A 17721-nucleotide genomic window follows, 5' to 3' on the forward strand; every position below is an offset into this window, starting at 1 on the left:
CGGCTTACTTCCAGAGGCATATTTTTCCTGGGTCATCCAGCGCTTGGCCAAGTATTGAGGCCTGGAATGCTCTAGCTCCGATGCCTTCCGCTCCGATGCCTCCCGCTTCTATGCCTCCCGCTTCTGCGCCTTCCGCTTCTGCGCCTCGTAGTGGGGCTTCACGTAAACAACCTTTGTGAAGCTCCACCTTTGTTTAAATTTTTTTTTTTTTTTTTTTTTTTTTTTTTTTTTTTTTACATAAATAAAATCAAACGGCATGGAATTTATCTTTGAATGGGCGGTGATACTTGAAATGATCCGGTAATAGTTTAAATTCCAGATTGGGTGCCTGAATCATTAACCACATGTTAGTATAAAAGAAAATTGAAATTCGGGGAGGCGGCTTACCTGTGTGCTCCAAAATGAACTCCAGAATAAACACCCCTTCGAAAGTTATGACTTGTCCCGTGTCATAAAATCCAACTTCTTTGGGAATTGTGGTTTCAAATATGTCCTCTTTGATGCCTTCTACATCTTCTCCAGCCACTACCTTCTCTTGAATCATTCTTCTTGGTGTACAAAGTCCTTTGAAGAATTCAACACCATCTAAAACTTGCTGTGTTGCACCAAGAATTTGAATAGCATTTTGCTCCTTTGGGAAGGCTTCCACGATGTCCTTTTTACTCTCTTCTTGGTTGGGAATCAAAAACCTGCTAGGAAAAGGGAAATTGGGTGGAATAACATCAGAATAACATGGAATTGGGACGTCCTTACTGGTGGTGGGTGGTTTAGAGGGCTTAGGGGGCTGCGGCAAGGGTTGTTCTACCCTTGCCGTGTGCATGTCTTCTTCCTCCTCCTCAATTAGCAGCTCTTCATCCACTTCTAGGCTATGTTTGGACATTTTTAGGTCAGCTCCAACCTCCATAGCACTTCCCAAAGTGATAGCATTATGGATTTCAAAATCTTCCTTCGAGTTTTCAATAGTTGAGTTGGAAAGTTCACTTTGCTCTTGAATTTGTTTCATGAACTCCATAATCTGCCCAAATTGCTCGTCCAATTTACCCAACTTCTTGTCTTGATTTTGTTCGTCCTGCGTCAAAGAGGTTAGTAATTTATCATTATCCATGGACATACTTGAACTTGATTGGAATTGTTGTGGGGGAGGTTGTGGTGGCTGCATAGGTGTTGTATTGAACTCCTCATATGGTTGCCAATATGCTTCTTGTTGAGCCTCCTTGGCTTGATTTTGTGACCCCTGCGCCAAAGAATTTATTTCATTAAGAATTTGAATATAATCTATTGGCGAACTTGAATTTAATTGAGCATATTGCATATGAAGTTGTGGTGGCTGCATAGGTCTTGAATAGAACTCCTCATATGGTTGCCAATATGCTTCACGTTGAACTTGTTGATCTTCCCACTATATAGAGTTTGAATGATCCCTCCAATCTCTTTGTGGACATTGATTGGCTTGAAATCCTTGCCTATATGAAGCACCAAATGTAGGGACACTCTGCATTGTGGTCCTTTCGGCATACGGCAATAATTTAGAAGTAAGATTTGCCAATTGAGCTTGAATGCTAGCAAAATCCATATCTTACTTCTCTAGTACCTAAAATCAAAGAAAGAGAACTAAATCAAATATCAAAAGTAACAACAAACAAAGAAAACAACACTAAGTTAGAAACTAAAACGAAAACAACTAAACCAAAAAAAAAAGAAAAGAACCAAGGGATTAGCAAAGTTGCTAATCCCCGGCAACGGCGCCAAAATTTGATGCGATATTTATACGCGCACAAATTAAACCCTCTTTTTGTCAAATTGTAGTAGAATGGATAAGTGAGGGATCGTTCTAGACCGGGGATTAGGAGGGCTTGCTAAAACCTTCTAAATTGACTTAAAAACATAAAAACACAATATAAAACACTATTTAATGCTCGAAGAAAGCAAAACTAAAAATAAGGAAGATTAAGACTAAGACTTCAACGAAATAGGGGGGAATTGGATTTGGACGAATTTAAACTAAAATGAATACTTGGAAACAAAACAAATTGTAAATATGGATTTGACGGAAATGAATGGATGGGAAGCTAGCTAAGGGTTCTTTCTCTACACATGATATTTATGCATATGAATCAATTTCCAGTTATTCCTTCATTGAATTATGAACGACAATGCCCCAAATTAACCGTGACATCACTAGTTAACCCTCAGATTTTCCTTATATTATTGGATTGGATGGCATCATTCGACAACCCAAAACATTCTCAAAAGTTCCCTACATGTCATCATAATAGAGATACAATCGAAGATCATTAAGAATAATGAAAACCATAAGCATTGACAAAGCATTTGCAACTATGACATCATGTTACTCATGCTAAGAATTAACTTAACGCGATCGTGACAAGCGACCTTCACTGCTTTCAAGTATAAGTTAGTAACGATTATGTGAAACCTTCTTAAACTTTAGCCACATATTCATGCATGCTAATTAAGTGTCGACCCTCAATCAACAAACACAAATAAGTTAATCATCAAATAGTTAAGCCAATTGCATTCACGAATCAAGAGTTCATAATCGGAATTCATCAATTCATATCACATAAATAATCATGGTATTGAAATCACCCCTAGCCAAAAAAGGTTTAGTTCCTCATAACTTTGAAATCAAAGAAACACCTAAACATTCCAACAACTCAAACTTGAATTGTATGAACGTTTAGGCACTCTTCTCTTCCATTCCTCATATTACAAAACAAAGAGAATTGAATTTAAACATTGAAATCAAAGAAACGCGTAAACATTCCAACAACTCAAACGTGAATTGTATGAACGTTTAGGCCCTCTTATCTTCCTCGTTGTTGTAGCACAAGGTCTAAGGTGAGGTTTGGGGAATTATGGAAATGGATGAGGAATGGTGGAATGGGGACTCACGGTTTTGGATTCTAAGGGGAAGTGTTTGTGTTAGTTGTGGTGTGTGAAATGGAGAGATGGAGTTTGGATTCTAAGGGAGACTCACGGCTAAGAGAGAAAGGGATGTGTTTGTGGTGTGTTGTGTATGAAATGAGATGTTAATTGAATGGGGAATGAATGAATGCAAGGGTATTTATAGGAGTAGTGGAGGGAACATATGGCTATGTCATTTGTAGGTGAAGTAAGTGTGTGAGGTTGGTGAAGTAAGTGGAGGTTGTAGGTGAAGTAGGTGGAGGTTGTAGGTGAAGTAGGCGGATGTTGTAGGTGAAGTAGGTGGATGTTGTAGGTGATTATGAGTGATAAGTGATAAGTGTATGATATGTTAAGTGATAAGTGAATGATTATGATAAGTGATAAATGAATGTATGATATGATAAGTGGTGAATGATATGTGGAATAAAGATGGAGAAGGTGGTGTAATGATGCATGGTTGTAGTTTAAGGTGTTGAATATGGATTTGCATGGCCTTTGAAGTGATTGTGGGTTTTGGAATTGGAAGGAAATGCATGGCCTTGGGGTTGGTTTAAGAGAGAATGGGCTAGGCCCTTTGTTTTATGTCCAAAGTGAAAATAAGGCCTTCAAATTCGTCCAAACTTTGGCTCCATGGATAAGCTATCCAATCCATGCCCAAAAATGCTCCAAATAGCCTCAAAATGCACTTTCTTGCTCCCTAAGCCCTTAGAACCTGAAAACACACAAAAGAAGCATAAAGAACTAAAATAACTAAAGAAACATAACGTAAATGTACGAGAACAAGCCATTTAAGTCGCATGAATATGCTCCTATCAAATACCCCCATACTTATCTTTTGCTAGTCCTCGAGCAAAACAGAAAGAAAAACAAAACAAAACCAAACGAAACAAAACAAGTAAAACACAACCTAAACCTTCCAACAACCGTCTTAGGGATTTCCAATGCACATGACACGTTAAAAATCATCATTCCCACAGATTTTAGTCATCTTCACACTTAAGTACATTCTTAATCATAGTCACCACATACTAGTTCACAATTAAGCATTTAAAACACATTTCGAATGTAGTATCATGCCTTAGAGAATTCCCCCAATTTCTTACTAGATGTACTCGTTTTTCACACAGATTTTCTGACTACACTCCCTACACTAGTTATATGTGAGAAGATTGATGTAAATATGAATTCTAACACTCACATATGTTATATCAAAGAAAGCATTTTCTGGAATGTATATGAATATGATCTCATGAAAGGAATGCTACTAATTAGATGCGAGAACCAGGGACACCATATGCTTACATCAATTCCAAACTCCACATTATTGAAAACATAATGATCAAGAATGAAGCATAAGGGTTGTAACGGGTTAAGGGTGATTGGCTAACAATGAAAGGTAAGGATAACAAACATTCTTTAGGCAATAACAAGCAAAGTAATGAAATTTGACACTTAGAATCACTCGTGATTGCAGAAACTCACTTAGACACACAAGGGGAAAATTCACACAACTCTTAGGGCCATATTCAACGTTTTGGACCCTTTCTTCAACTACCACAAACATGTGAGCTTATTTTCACTTATTTCATACTCTTTTTTTTTCTTTCTTTTTCTTTTTCCACGAATTTTTTTTTTTCTTTTTATTCTCACTCATGCCTTATTTCTTTTTTTTTTTTTTGTGGCATATCAACACACACACACAAATTCCCCCACACTTGTTGTTTTGCATAATCGAAAGGATTCCCTCTAAATCATGCTTACTATGCTTCAAGAACAAGGGTATTGGTGGTCCTAATCTAGGCTAGGTAGGGATGATATGGATAAACAAATAACAAAGGCTAACAATGGCTCAATGGGGATTATGACCTACAATATATAGTGCATGGGTTGGCTATTTGGTTGATGGCTTCACTACACACTTCATCTTGATATATATTATGCAATCATGCTTTGAATGGAATGGATGCAAGTTCTAGCATTTGGAACTAAGTGATGAAACGCCTTCTAATTAGCAACCAAGCAAGAATAATGAGATCATGCAACGACTTTAGAAAACAAGAAATCACAGAAAATAACTCTCCAAAGAAGGTAATGGCTCGAGTCTCACAGGGTTGTAGCGTTTGTTTGAGTTCCTTCCTTCAAGCATGTTACAAAAATGAAATTTTCTTTTATAATTGCATGTGAAGTCATATATTATAACCATAACCAAGCATATACCAAGAGTAAATCAAACTTTTCTCTATGTTTATAACTCTTTTTAACAGTCATGCAATTACAAACCCAATCCTTATCATTGTGTTGGAAGGTACCCTAAGACACACAAAAACAACTTAAAAACAACTCTTTTTGGGTTTTCAAAACAAATTTTTTTTTTTTCAATTTTTATGGGTTTTTCGGAGTTATAAAAACAAAACATAATAAAACACTCTAAAACATCTTAAAAACACCTTAAAACAGCAAGGAACAACATTTAAAGTTATGGGTGATAAAATCCCACGCATTTGCATTAACAACATTCGTTACCCCCCCCACACTTAAATCAAACATTGTCCTCAATGTTTTAAGCATAGATTCACACAAAACATAAGTAAACACACAACAAGCACTTAAACATATTAAACATGGCAGAATGTAATTAACAAAGAGAAGAGTTTAGGGACGCAAATCTGGTTATGGAGTGTAAATTCCCTCTTCTCCTTGGTGATTGCATTGAGACTTTGATCTTTGTGATTCCACAGGCTTACTCTTGAACTGGTTTCTGCCCATCGTTGATTTTCCTTTGTGCTACTTTTGAACTGGGCAGCAGGATTCTTTTGGTCTCCCCCGGAGGTCTGAGCTTTCCCCTTTTATCTGTTTCTTTGTTCAATCTTTGCAGGAGTGGTCCCTTCTCTGGAATTGTATCAACCGTTGAAGATGACTACTCGAGAGCAACGCTAGGTAAGCAATCAGGAATAGATTCCAGGCAGTTGGCTCCAGATCGGAAGACTGACTCCAAGTGCCGGCTGATTGCTTCTTTTACTTTGCCATGCGAGTAAGAACAAGGACAAAGAAAAAGACAGGGAAAGAGCATGATATGAGATAATTTTGCTTTTGACCTTGATGATATGAGATACCTTTGCTTTTGAAGAAGCGGTGAATGAATCAGCACATGTATTTGTTGTGCTGTTTCCTCCTGGGTCATATGTACTCCAGACATCTGGTATCATCTTTGGGGAAGAAGAAAAAATTGAGTAATTCGAAAGGCTTTGCTGGGAGTGCGCCCTCAGAGGTGAGGGAGAGTTGGGCATTTTCTTCAGGTTTGCCCTGCCATAAAAGACGAAGGTCGACATATATAGAGATAATATCAAGTGGTGGTACTTTTTACCTTTGTCGACAAATGTTTTGATCCCGCAAATCCGGCTTTTTGAAATAATGGCGCCTCTTCGATCTCTGAACATGCCTCTTCGATTTCTGAGCAGGCGCCCCTTCGATTTCTGAACGACGCCCCTTCGCTTTCTGAACGACGCCCCTTCGCTTTCTGAACGACACGTGGTAGTGCAGATGCGGCTCCTTTTGACAAAGCTGCACGCGTCTTCTGAAAAGCTGAGAAAGCGTCGCCGAACTTTGCGCTTGTCGGCTAAAGATGTGTAGTTGCGATGATGGCCTCCACGTGTTGTCTGAAAAGAAGAACTCTTTTGACAAAGTTGAACACGTCTTCTGAAAAGCTGAGAAAGCGTCGCCTAAATTACGCCGGAAATTCCGGCTTTTTGAATCGGTGGACGCGTCGCCTTGGCTTCTTATTGAGGTATCGATCACCGCCACAAACACACTCTGAAGATTTCCCATTCTTGAAAATCGTCTCCGGCCCTTCGAAATTTAACTCCATCCACCCATTCTCTTTGAACACTTTTGAAAAAAATGGCAAACTCATCGAACCTTAGCTTAGATTTGAGTCTCAGCAGCGATCCGGTTGCGCCCCGTCAAGGTAATGTATGGCGCCCTTCTTTTTTTTCTTCTAATGGTCCTCTTTCAGGTGAAGACTCTGTGATGCAGGACGCCACAACAGCTACAATAGTAGCTAGGAACCTCCTCACACCAAAAGATAGTAGGCTGCTGTCAGGACGGTCCGATGAGTTGGCCGTTCAAGAGTCCCTCGCACTTAGTGTTCAGTGTGCGAGTTTTGTGTCCAACATGGGCCAACGCCTGCTTGCCCGCTCCCGTCAGGTGGAATCATTAATGGCAGAGGTGGAAAGTCTCAAGCAGGAGATCAAACTGCTTAAGTACGAGAATAGAAGTTTGCATGTGCTTGCAAACAACTATTCGACGGGCATGAAGAGGAAGCTTGATGAGCTGCAAGAATCCAATGGTCGTATGCAAAGTGACCGTCAAAGTGACCGTCAAAGGCTTGCGGCTTACTTCCAGAGGCATATTTTTCCTGGGTCATCCAGCGCTTGGCCAAGTATTGAGGCCTGGAATGCTCTAGCTCCGATGCCTTCCGCTCCGATGCCTCCCGCTTCTATGCCTCCCGCTTCTGCGCCTTCCGCTTCTGCGCCTCGTAGTGGGGCTTCACGTAAACAACCTTTGTGAAGCTCCACCTTTGTTTAAATTTTTTTTTTTTTTTTTTTTTTTTTTTTTTTTTTTTTTTTTTTTTTTACATAAATAAAATCAAACGGCATGGAATTTATCTTTGAATGGGCGGTGATACTTGAAATGATCCGGTAATAGTTTAAATTCCAGATTGGGTGCCTGAATCATTAACCACATGTTAGTATAAAAGAAAATTGAAATTCGGGGAGGCGGCTTACCTGTGTGCTCCAAAATGAACTCCAGAATAAACACCCCTTCGAAAGTTATGACTTGTCCCGTGTCATAAAATCCAACTTCTTTGGGAATTGTGGTTTCAAATATGTCCTCTTTGATGCCTTCTACATCTTCTCCAGCCACTACCTTCTCTTGAATCATTCTTCTTGGTGTACAAAGTCCTTTGAAGAATTCAACACCATCTAAAACTTGCTGTGTTGCACCAAGAATTTGAATAGCATTTTGCTCCTTTGGGAAGGCTTCCACGATGTCCTTTTTACTCTCTTCTTGGTTGGGAATCAAAAACCTGCTAGGAAAAGGGACATTGGGTGGAATAACATCAGAATAACATGGAATTGGGACGTCCTTACTGGTGGTGGGTGGTTTAGAGGGCTTAGGGGGCTGCGGCAAGGGTTGTTCTACCCTTGCCGTGTGCATGTCTTCTTCCTCCTCCTCAATTAGCAGCTCTTCATCCACTTCTAGGCTATGTTTGGACATTTTTAGGTCAGCTCCAACCTCCATAGCACTTCCCAAAGTGATAGCATTATGGATTTCAAAATCTTCCTTCGAGTTTTCAATAGTTGAGTTGGAAAGTTCACTTTGCTCTTGAATTTGTTTCATGAACTCCATAATCTGCCCAAATTGCTCGTCCAATTTACCCAACTTCTTGTCTTGATTTTGTTCGTCCTGCGTCAAAGAGGTTAGTAATTTATCATTATCCATGGACATACTTGAACTTGATTGGAATTGTTGTGGGGGAGGTTGTGGTGGCTGCATAGGTGTTGTATTGAACTCCTCATATGGTTGCCAATATGCTTCTTGTTGAGCCTCCTTGGCTTGATTTTGTGACCCCTGCGCCAAAGAATTTATTTCATTAAGAATTTGAATATAATCTATTGGCGAACTTGAATTTAATTGAGCATATTGCATATGAAGTTGTGGTGGCTGCATAGGTCTTGAATAGAACTCCTCATATGGTTGCCAATATGCTTCACGTTGAACTTGTTGATCTTCCCACTATATAGAGTTTGAATGATCCCTCCAATCTCTTTGTGGACATTGATTGGCTTGAAATCCTTGCCTATATGAAGCACCAAATGTAGGGACACTCTGCATTGTGGTCCTTTCGGCATACGGCAATAATTTAGAAGTAAGATTTGCCAATTGAGCTTGAATGCTAGCAAAATCCATATCTTACTTCTCTAGTACCTAAAATCAAAGAAAGAGAACTAAATCAAATATCAAAAGTAACAACAAACAAAGAAAACAACACTAAGTTAGAAACTAAAACGAAAACAACTAAACCAAAAAAAAAAGAAAAGAACCAAGGGATTAGCAAAGTTGCTAATCCCCGGCAACGGCGCCAAAATTTGATGCGATATTTATACGCGCACAAATTAAACCCTCTTTTTGTCAAATTGTAGTAGAATGGATAAGTGAGGGATCGTTCTAGACCGGGGATTAGGAGGGCTTGCTAAAACCTTCTAAATTGACTTAAAAACATAAAAACACAATATAAAACACTATTTAATGCTCGAAGAAAGCAAAACTAAAAATAAGGAAGATTAAGACTAAGACTTCAACGAAATAGGGGGGAATTGGATTTGGACGAATTTAAACTAAAATGAATACTTGGAAACAAAACAAATTGTAAATATGGATTTGACGGAAATGAATGGATGGGAAGCTAGCTAAGGGTTCTTTCTCTACACATGATATTTATGCATATGAATCAATTTCCAGTTATTCCTTCATTGAATTATGAACGACAATGCCCCAAATTAACCGTGACATCACTAGTTAACCCTCAGATTTTCCTTATATTATTGGATTGGATGGCATCATTCGACAACCCAAAACATTCTCAAAAGTTCCCTACATGTCATCATAATAGAGATACAATCGAAGATCATTAAGAATAATGAAAACCATAAGCATTGACAAAGCATTTGCAACTATGACATCATGTTACTCATGCTAAGAATTAACTTAACGCGATCGTGACAAGCGACCTTCACTGCTTTCAAGTATAAGTTAGTAACGATTATGTGAAACCTTCTTAAACTTTAGCCACATATTCATGCATGCTAATTAAGTGTCGACCCTCAATCAACAAACACAAATAAGTTAATCATCAAATAGTTAAGCCAATTGCATTCACGAATCAAGAGTTCATAATCGGAATTCATCAATTCATATCACATAAATAATCATGGTATTGAAATCACCCCTAGCCAAAAAGGGTTTAGTTCCTCATAACTTTGAAATCAAAGAAACACCTAAACATTCCAACAACTCAAACTTGAATTGTATGAACGTTTAGGCACTCTTCTCTTCCATTCCTCATATTACAAAACAAAGAGAATTGAATTTAAACATTGAAATCAAAGAAACGCGTAAACATTCCAACAACTCAAACGTGAATTGTATGAACGTTTAGGCCCTCTTATCTTCCTCGTTGTTGTAGCACAAGGTCTAAGGTGAGGTTTGGGGAATTATGGAAATGGATGAGGAATGGTGGAATGGGGACTCACGGTTTTGGATTCTAAGGGGAAGTGTTTGTGTTAGTTGTGGTGTGTGAAATGGAGAGATGGAGTTTGGATTCTAAGGGAGACTCACGGCTAAGAGAGAAAGGGATGTGTTTGTGGTGTGTTGTGTATGAAATGAGATGTTAATTGAATGGGGAATGAATGAATGCAAGGGTATTTATAGGAGTAGTGGAGGGAACATATGGCTATGTCATTTGTAGGTGAAGTAAGTGTGTGAGGTTGGTGAAGTAAGTGGAGGTTGTAGGTGAAGTAGGTGGAGGTTGTAGGTGAAGTAGGCGGATGTTGTAGGTGAAGTAGGTGGATGTTGTAGGTGATTATGAGTGATAAGTGATAAGTGTATGATATGTTAAGTGATAAGTGAATGATTATGATAAGTGATAAATGAATGTATGATATGATAAGTGGTGAATGATATGTGGAATAAAGATGGAGAAGGTGGTGTAATGATGCATGGTTGTAGTTTAAGGTGTTGAATATGGATTTGCATGGCCTTTGAAGTGATTGTGGGTTTTGGAATTGGAAGGAAATGCATGGCCTTGGGGTTGGTTTAAGAGAGAATGGGCTAGGCCCTTTGTTTTATGTCCAAAGTGAAAATAAGGCCTTCAAATTCGTCCAAACTTTGGCTCCATGGATAAGCTATCCAATCCATGCCCAAAAATGCTCCAAATAGCCTCAAAATGCACTTTCTTGCTCCCTAAGCCCTTAGAACCTGAAAACACACAAAAGAAGCATAAAGAACTAAAATAACTAAAGAAACATAACGTAAATGTACGAGAACAAGCCATTTAAGTCGCATGAATATGCTCCTATCAATATTCTAACACTACATTTATCTCACCACCAAAATTACTAGAGTGTAACTAACTAGAATATGTGTATTCTATGTTAAAATTAGTATAAACAAATAAAAACTAAGGCCATCAACATTATAGTTTAGAAGGGTTAATAGTTTGTATCTATTTTATTTAGTTTCACTAATTATTGTGATTTAATTTATTCGTATGCACATATTTGTGTACATCAAGTACAAAATTGTTTTATGTTGTACGAAGTTAATACTACTTAAGTTCGTACACTTTTTTCAAGAAAAGCTTAGCTTCCCGTTTGAGAATTAGTTGGATTTCGTGTATGGATGCGAAAGCATGACTGCGGTCCAATTAATTCTTGAATTGTTCCACTTTTTGGACAGTTTGGGAATGCATAGTTATGTGTTGTAGTTTGCGGTTCACGGATTAGGTTTCGATAGTGGAAAATTTGGTAACATTTCTTGATGTTCTTCGAGTACATGGTGAATATTATGTATCTACGGCGTGCACTTGAAGAACTGTAAGGAGATGCTGCCGAAATTAATCCACGTTAAAATTTAATCCATTGGAATCGTAAATTACAGCACATAACTGTGCATTCCTGAATGGGATATGACCCTTACTAGAGGAATAAGGTGACAAGACAATAGTTGAAGTTGTTGTAATTCTTGTACTTTTATTGGGATTTCAGACAAAATGGACAGATAGTGGATACATAATCATAATAGATGTGTTGTTGAGTACTTGGATGGAATATATGAGTTCATTGAATTCGCAACTAGACATAACCTAGGTTCAACTCATATCCGATGTCCATGTAGGAGGTGCAACAACTCAATGTGGGAAATATTCGAAAATGTTTGATTTCATTTAGTAACAAATGAGATGATGGAGACCTATACTACTTGGTATCATCATGGAGAACGATTAGACCAAGCTTCGTCTTCATACGTGACACAAGTAGAGACTATTGAATCTAATGTGGATCCTAGTGAACAAGTTATGAATATTCTAAATGACGTTTATCCATACGCCTCGAGCAACACCAATCAGGAAGGGGGAGATGACGGCCGTCCAACCATGGACAGTGAGGCATTCAAAAACTATGAAAAACTATTGAAAAATGCCAAGCAAGAATTATATCTGGGTTGCGAGAACTTTTCGGTGCTCACAGTAATTGTGGAGTTGATGCATGGCAAGATCAAGTTTTGTTTGTCAAATAAGTGTTTTGATTACTTTTTGGAAGTTATCAAGAGGATGCTTCCAAAGGAGAATTGTTTACTGAAGATCATAAAAGTGCCCAAAAAGTGTTGAAGGGTCTCGGATTGGGGTATGAAAAAATTCACACATGTATAAATAATTGTATATTGTTCTGTAAGGAGAACAAACAGTTGGATAAATGCCCTATCTGCAATGAGCCGAGGTTTAAAATGACATCATAAAATAGAAAGACCAAGATTCCATAAAAAGTAATGTGTTATCTTCCATTGAACCTTAGGTTGCAATGATTGTACATGTCGATGCATACGCAACCGACATGAGATGGCATAAAGAAGGACGGGTAAATGACGATGTTATGAGGCATCCTGCATATGGAGAGGCATGAAAAGAATTCAATCGGATGTACCCTGATTTTGCAGTTAACCCGCGCAATGTCAGATTGGGACTTGCCATTGACGGATTTAATCTGTTCGGAGTTTTAAACCAAATCCATAGCACTTGGCTGGTCGTCGTGTTTCCTTATAATCTGCCACCTTGGAAGTGCATGAAAAAAGAATATATGATGTTGACTCTATTAATTAACGAAGATCCAGGAAAGTCCATTGATGTTTATTTGGGGCCGTTAGTTGATGAGCTAAAAGATTTATGGGAAAACGGTGTTTGTACATACGATAAATATACTAGGCAGATGTTCACCATGCGAGCAGCAGTGATGTGGACATTAAACGATTTTCCCACGTATGCAATGGTTTCTGGGTGGATGACTAAGGGTTATTTGGCATGTCCAATATGCAAGGAAAACGTAACATTGTCTTGGCATGCGAGAAAAGTTTGTTATCTTGGTCATCATAGATGACTCCCTTAGGACAACGAGTGGCGTCAACACGATAAAGCCTTCCACGACACAAAAGAGACTCGACCAAGACCAAAAGAATGGTCCGAAGATGAGATTTTGGATCAATTAAACCATTTGGAATTTAGTCATTTCGGGAAAGGGGTTAGTAAGCCCAGACCAACTACACATTTGAACTGGACCCACAAGAGTATGTTATTTGAGTTCTTGTACTGGTCAAAGTTAAAATTGAGACATAACCTTGATGTGAGAAAAATGTGTTTGATACTTTAGTCGAGACAATTCTAGACATTGAAGGAAAAATGAAAGATACGATCGAAGCTCGCCTCGATTTGGAACGAATGGGCATTAGGTCATCCTTGTGGATGAAGAGAGTCAGTGGTACATTGAAGAAAGGCCATCCCTTTTTTACAGTTAAGTCAAATGTGAAGAAAGAGTTTTTCAACTTTATTTCTTCTCTAAAGTTTCCAGATAGGTATGCTTCCAATATTTCGCGTTGCGTGAATGTGAACGGGTGCAAATTTTCAAATATGAAGAGTCATGACTGTCATGTGATACTCCAATGCCTTCTTCCGGTTGGTATTTGACACTTATTGCCTCTTGATGTGGTGAAACCAATCGTGTTGTTGTCAAGATTTTTTTCGCAGTTGACTGCAAAGTGTTTGTGGAAGTCGGATGTTAAACAATTGTAGGATGATATTGTGAACGTCTTATGCAAGTTTGAACAAATATTTCCCCTAGCTTTCCTTACAAGTATGATTCACTTGATGATTCACTTGCTAGATGAGGCATTGCTTGCCGGACTAGTGAACTGTCGATGGATGTATCCAATAGAAAGGTACTTAATTAAGCGTCTATATATATATGTGAAACAGATTCATGATCAACGAACGCTTTGAATAATTTGTAGCATACCTTTTATTTGTGCAGATATCTTGGTGAGTTGAAAAAGTGTGTCCGAAACAGGGCAAAGCCCAAAGGATCACTTGTGGAGGCATGAGTTGTATATGAGTCACTTACTTTTTGTGCAATGTATCTTCAAGATGTTGAGACAGCTTTCAATCATCCTCAACGCAATAATGACGATGGTGTCAGAAAAAAGAAACTGTCTGTTTTTGCCCAAATTGCGCGACCATTCAGCGATCCTGTAAAAGGTGAATTGTTTACCAAAAAGGACATGGGGGTAGCGCATTGGTTCATACTCAACAATTGTGACGAGATTTTGCCATACCTTGAAGAGAATGAACAGTTGATGAAGCGAGAACATCCTTCACATTTATATGCCAAGAAGCACCGTGACTTGTTTCCTTCGTGGTTTCATGCACATGTAAGTTGTATGTTGTTTGAATTGAGCATATTTTCCAACTTGTTCATGCCTATCTCTAGATTTCTTTCACTAACAGGTTAACTTTTTGTATATGTTATATTGGATGAACAAATTGAAGGAATTGAATTCACCTTCTTACGATGAAGAATTATATAACTTGGCAAGAGGACCGCTTCACGTTGAATTGTTCTTAGGTTGTCATGTCAACGAGATCAAGTTCTTTGGGGCAACATGTGATGACAAGTCGTCTACTCAAAATAATGGTGTCCATGTCCCGGGTACGGGCGACAATGAAGACAAACTAACTAGTGTAGTACAATTGCTTTACAAAGACAGGTGTCAAGTGATACTGTTTAATTGTCTTTGGTTTGATACAAACCCACATAATCGAATGAGTGTTAAGCGAGACCATGGTTTACTATCAGTAAACACTACAAGACATTGGTACTATGAAGACCAATACATTTTGGCAACTGTGGCGAAACAAATATTCTATCTAGACGACCCTAAAGTCGGCAATGGTTGGAAAGTTGTTCAGAAGATTGATCGAAGATGGCTATATAATATTCAGGAACTAGATCATCATGACAACGACGACAACATTGTTGACCAATACAATGCACCGGAAGAGGCAAATGAAGATGAGAACAAATGGGAATCTGGAAATGATAGTAGTGAGGATAGCGAGAGTTATTATTGTAGTTCGGATGAGGACTAATATAAACTTGTAAAGGAAAAAGCAGGAGGCTGAGGGTTTAACACCGCTTCTCATCTACCCACACTAATATTTCCAACAAATCATCTGATCGTCTCCATTCTTTGATCAGGTATTTCTCTGATTAGTTTTTTTTTTTTTTTTTGGGCATTCAATACATTTGCTAATTTTGCTTCTGATTTTTGGATTTACATTATTATTCGTGCATTAAAGTCATAACAAATAATTGGTGATGTAATCGTATGAAACTCACCTTCTACCCCTTTTCCCATTCTTTGAAATTCATGTTTAAAGGCATAACAGGAAACACCCTAATTATCTTTGTTAGTTGGTTCTCATATGATTGCACTGGTGAGGGTTCTTAATTAATGAGGACTCTTTACATTGTCTAGACCAGGTCGAGAAAGTGATAGTGAGGCAGAAGACATTGAACATGCTGAAAAGCTTCGTCAAGTTAAAGCAGTGCTTGAGGAGGTATCTATTTTATTTGTATTTCAATGTATTTAGTTATAATTTCTCTTTCTTTTTCTTTTTTCATCAAGAATTGAATTTACCTTTGTGCTTTATAGATTCATGTAGTATAATTTTAATATGAGTTTATTGCTTATTGATTCATTTTGTCTTGCAATTCTCAATAGAAAGTGAAATGGCTTCTAGTCTAACACTTTTACTACTTCCACGAACTATTAGGGGAATGGTCACTTATTTTGTAATGTAACATTCTTTTCATAAATCAATCTGGATTGATTTTATAAGATTACTTACACTGTATCATCTAAGTTAGTTACTGATACTCAAAATGGGGCTGAAAACATGTGCTAAATGAAGCTAATTGTGTTGGATCGGTGTCGTATAAAGATTGACTAGTTGCCAAAATGTTTAATCTTGTTCTTCAGAATTGTTTTGATACACTGTTATACCGCGTCATGGTTATAATTATGTGCTGTTTTCATGCCTATGTTTATCAAGGGGAGCTATTTCTCTGGCATTTATAGGAAGGTTCAACTAAAGCCACTAAAGTGGGTTAAAGTGGCAAAAAGTAATGGTGAAGGTGAGGAACAACGCCCAGTTGAAGCTTTGATGGTTCTTAAATATGGGGGTGTCCTTACACATGCTGGAAGAAAGCAGGTTTGATTGATTTTTGTTTTGTTCATGTGCTTCTAGATTGTAATTCTAGAGCCCTCATTGTCCTGAAATCACAGTGTTATATTTCATTTTTCTTGTTTTTATTCTTTTATCCTTTCACTTGTTTGCAGGCTGAGGAGCTGGGTAAATATTTTCCAAATAATATGTATCCAGGTAATAGTCACATGTCCTTTCATTTTTCTAGTATCGACATGTTTGCCTGTTTGCTGGAGAACATATATCTTGAAGATTTTGCTTTTACGATAGTCAACTTTGTCTACAAGGTTGCAAAATTATTTTCTTTGGGTATTTCTCATAATGAATTTGTACACAATTGCAGGTGAAGGTACCGGCATGATCTTAAAATCTACAGCTCTGATGAGGACCGTGTGCAGGTATAGTCTCATTAGTGCCCATGGGTTTATATATTTTTTGTATATTGCTCTTTTTTCTTCTTGTTATATTTGATCTCTATTTAAATGAAGTAATTTGCCTTATTGTAATGGTCATTAACCCCTAAAATTTTCATCATTTATAAGTCACATTATTTACAAGATATTTGTTTACAGATGTTTATAGCTGCTTTTGCTAAGGGCCTACTTGATCTCGAAGGGCAGCTAACACCAATCCTAGTCTGTTGTTTTTTTTTTACAAGATTTTGTGGTATCCACTTGTGTAAATATTTTAAATTGACGATCGAATCAGTTTGTTGTATTCATATAGGGTGAAGGAGTGTAGCTGTAAAAAAATCATCATAATCGGAGTTAAAATAACCGTTAAATCGTGATTTTTCGTTTCTAACCATCAAAAAGTTTTGTCCTGTTACTTGATCTCTGAATGTTTGTTTTTTGCAATTTTTGGCATATGCGATCTCAAAGTATATACAAACAAGTTTGACGGTTGGATCGTTGAAACTAATTTCGTACAATGTGTTTCCCATCAAGTTCAATGGTATATATTTACTGAGTAGATTTTAATTTAGTTATTTTGTACTCAAAACCAAAGGGTAAAGGAAAAAAAAAAAAAAAAAAAACAACTTTGTGCAACCCAGTTTTACCTACGTCGTGCAAAGTTTTTTATTTTTTATTTTATTTTATTTTCCTTCCTTTTGCTTTTCTTTTGGGGTTCTTGCGTTGTCTTTTTCTTTTGTGGTATCCATTTGTGTAAATGTTTTAAATTGACGATCAAATTAGTTCATTGTATTCATATAGGATCCAGGAGCATAGCTGTAAAAAATCATCAAAATCGGAGTTAAAACTACCGTTAAATAACGTCTATAATCGTTGAAAAGGGATGTATGAATGTTTGCTTTTTTTTATTTTTGGCTATGCGATCGCGAAGCATATACAAACAAGTTTGATAGTTGGATCATTGAAACTACTTTCGTACAATGCGTATCCCATCAGAACAATAGATTC

At 37.6% G+C, this 17721-nt stretch overlaps 1 long non-coding RNA gene and 1 pseudogene across 1 annotated transcript; both read left to right on the forward strand.

Annotated features, from left to right (window-relative positions):
• Window positions 1-12638: 12638 nt before the first annotated feature.
• LOC148690669 (uncharacterized) lies at window positions 12639-14136 on the forward strand (annotated as a pseudogene).
• A 1340-nt stretch (window positions 14137-15476) lies between these two features.
• LOC148690670 (uncharacterized) lies at window positions 15477-16479 on the forward strand. Its single transcript, XR_015956410.1, has 3 exons — window positions 15477-15652; window positions 16174-16306; window positions 16435-16479. It is a non-coding gene; the product is annotated as an uncharacterized LOC148690670 (long non-coding RNA).
• Window positions 16480-17721: the final 1242 nt, after the last annotated feature.

Source organism: Pyrus communis, chromosome 15 (assembly GCF_041283825.1).
Source record: "Pyrus communis isolate YQ-2024b chromosome 15, ASM4128382v1, whole genome shotgun sequence".
In the NCBI taxonomy this organism is placed as follows: domain Eukaryota; kingdom Viridiplantae; phylum Streptophyta; class Magnoliopsida; order Rosales; family Rosaceae; genus Pyrus; species Pyrus communis.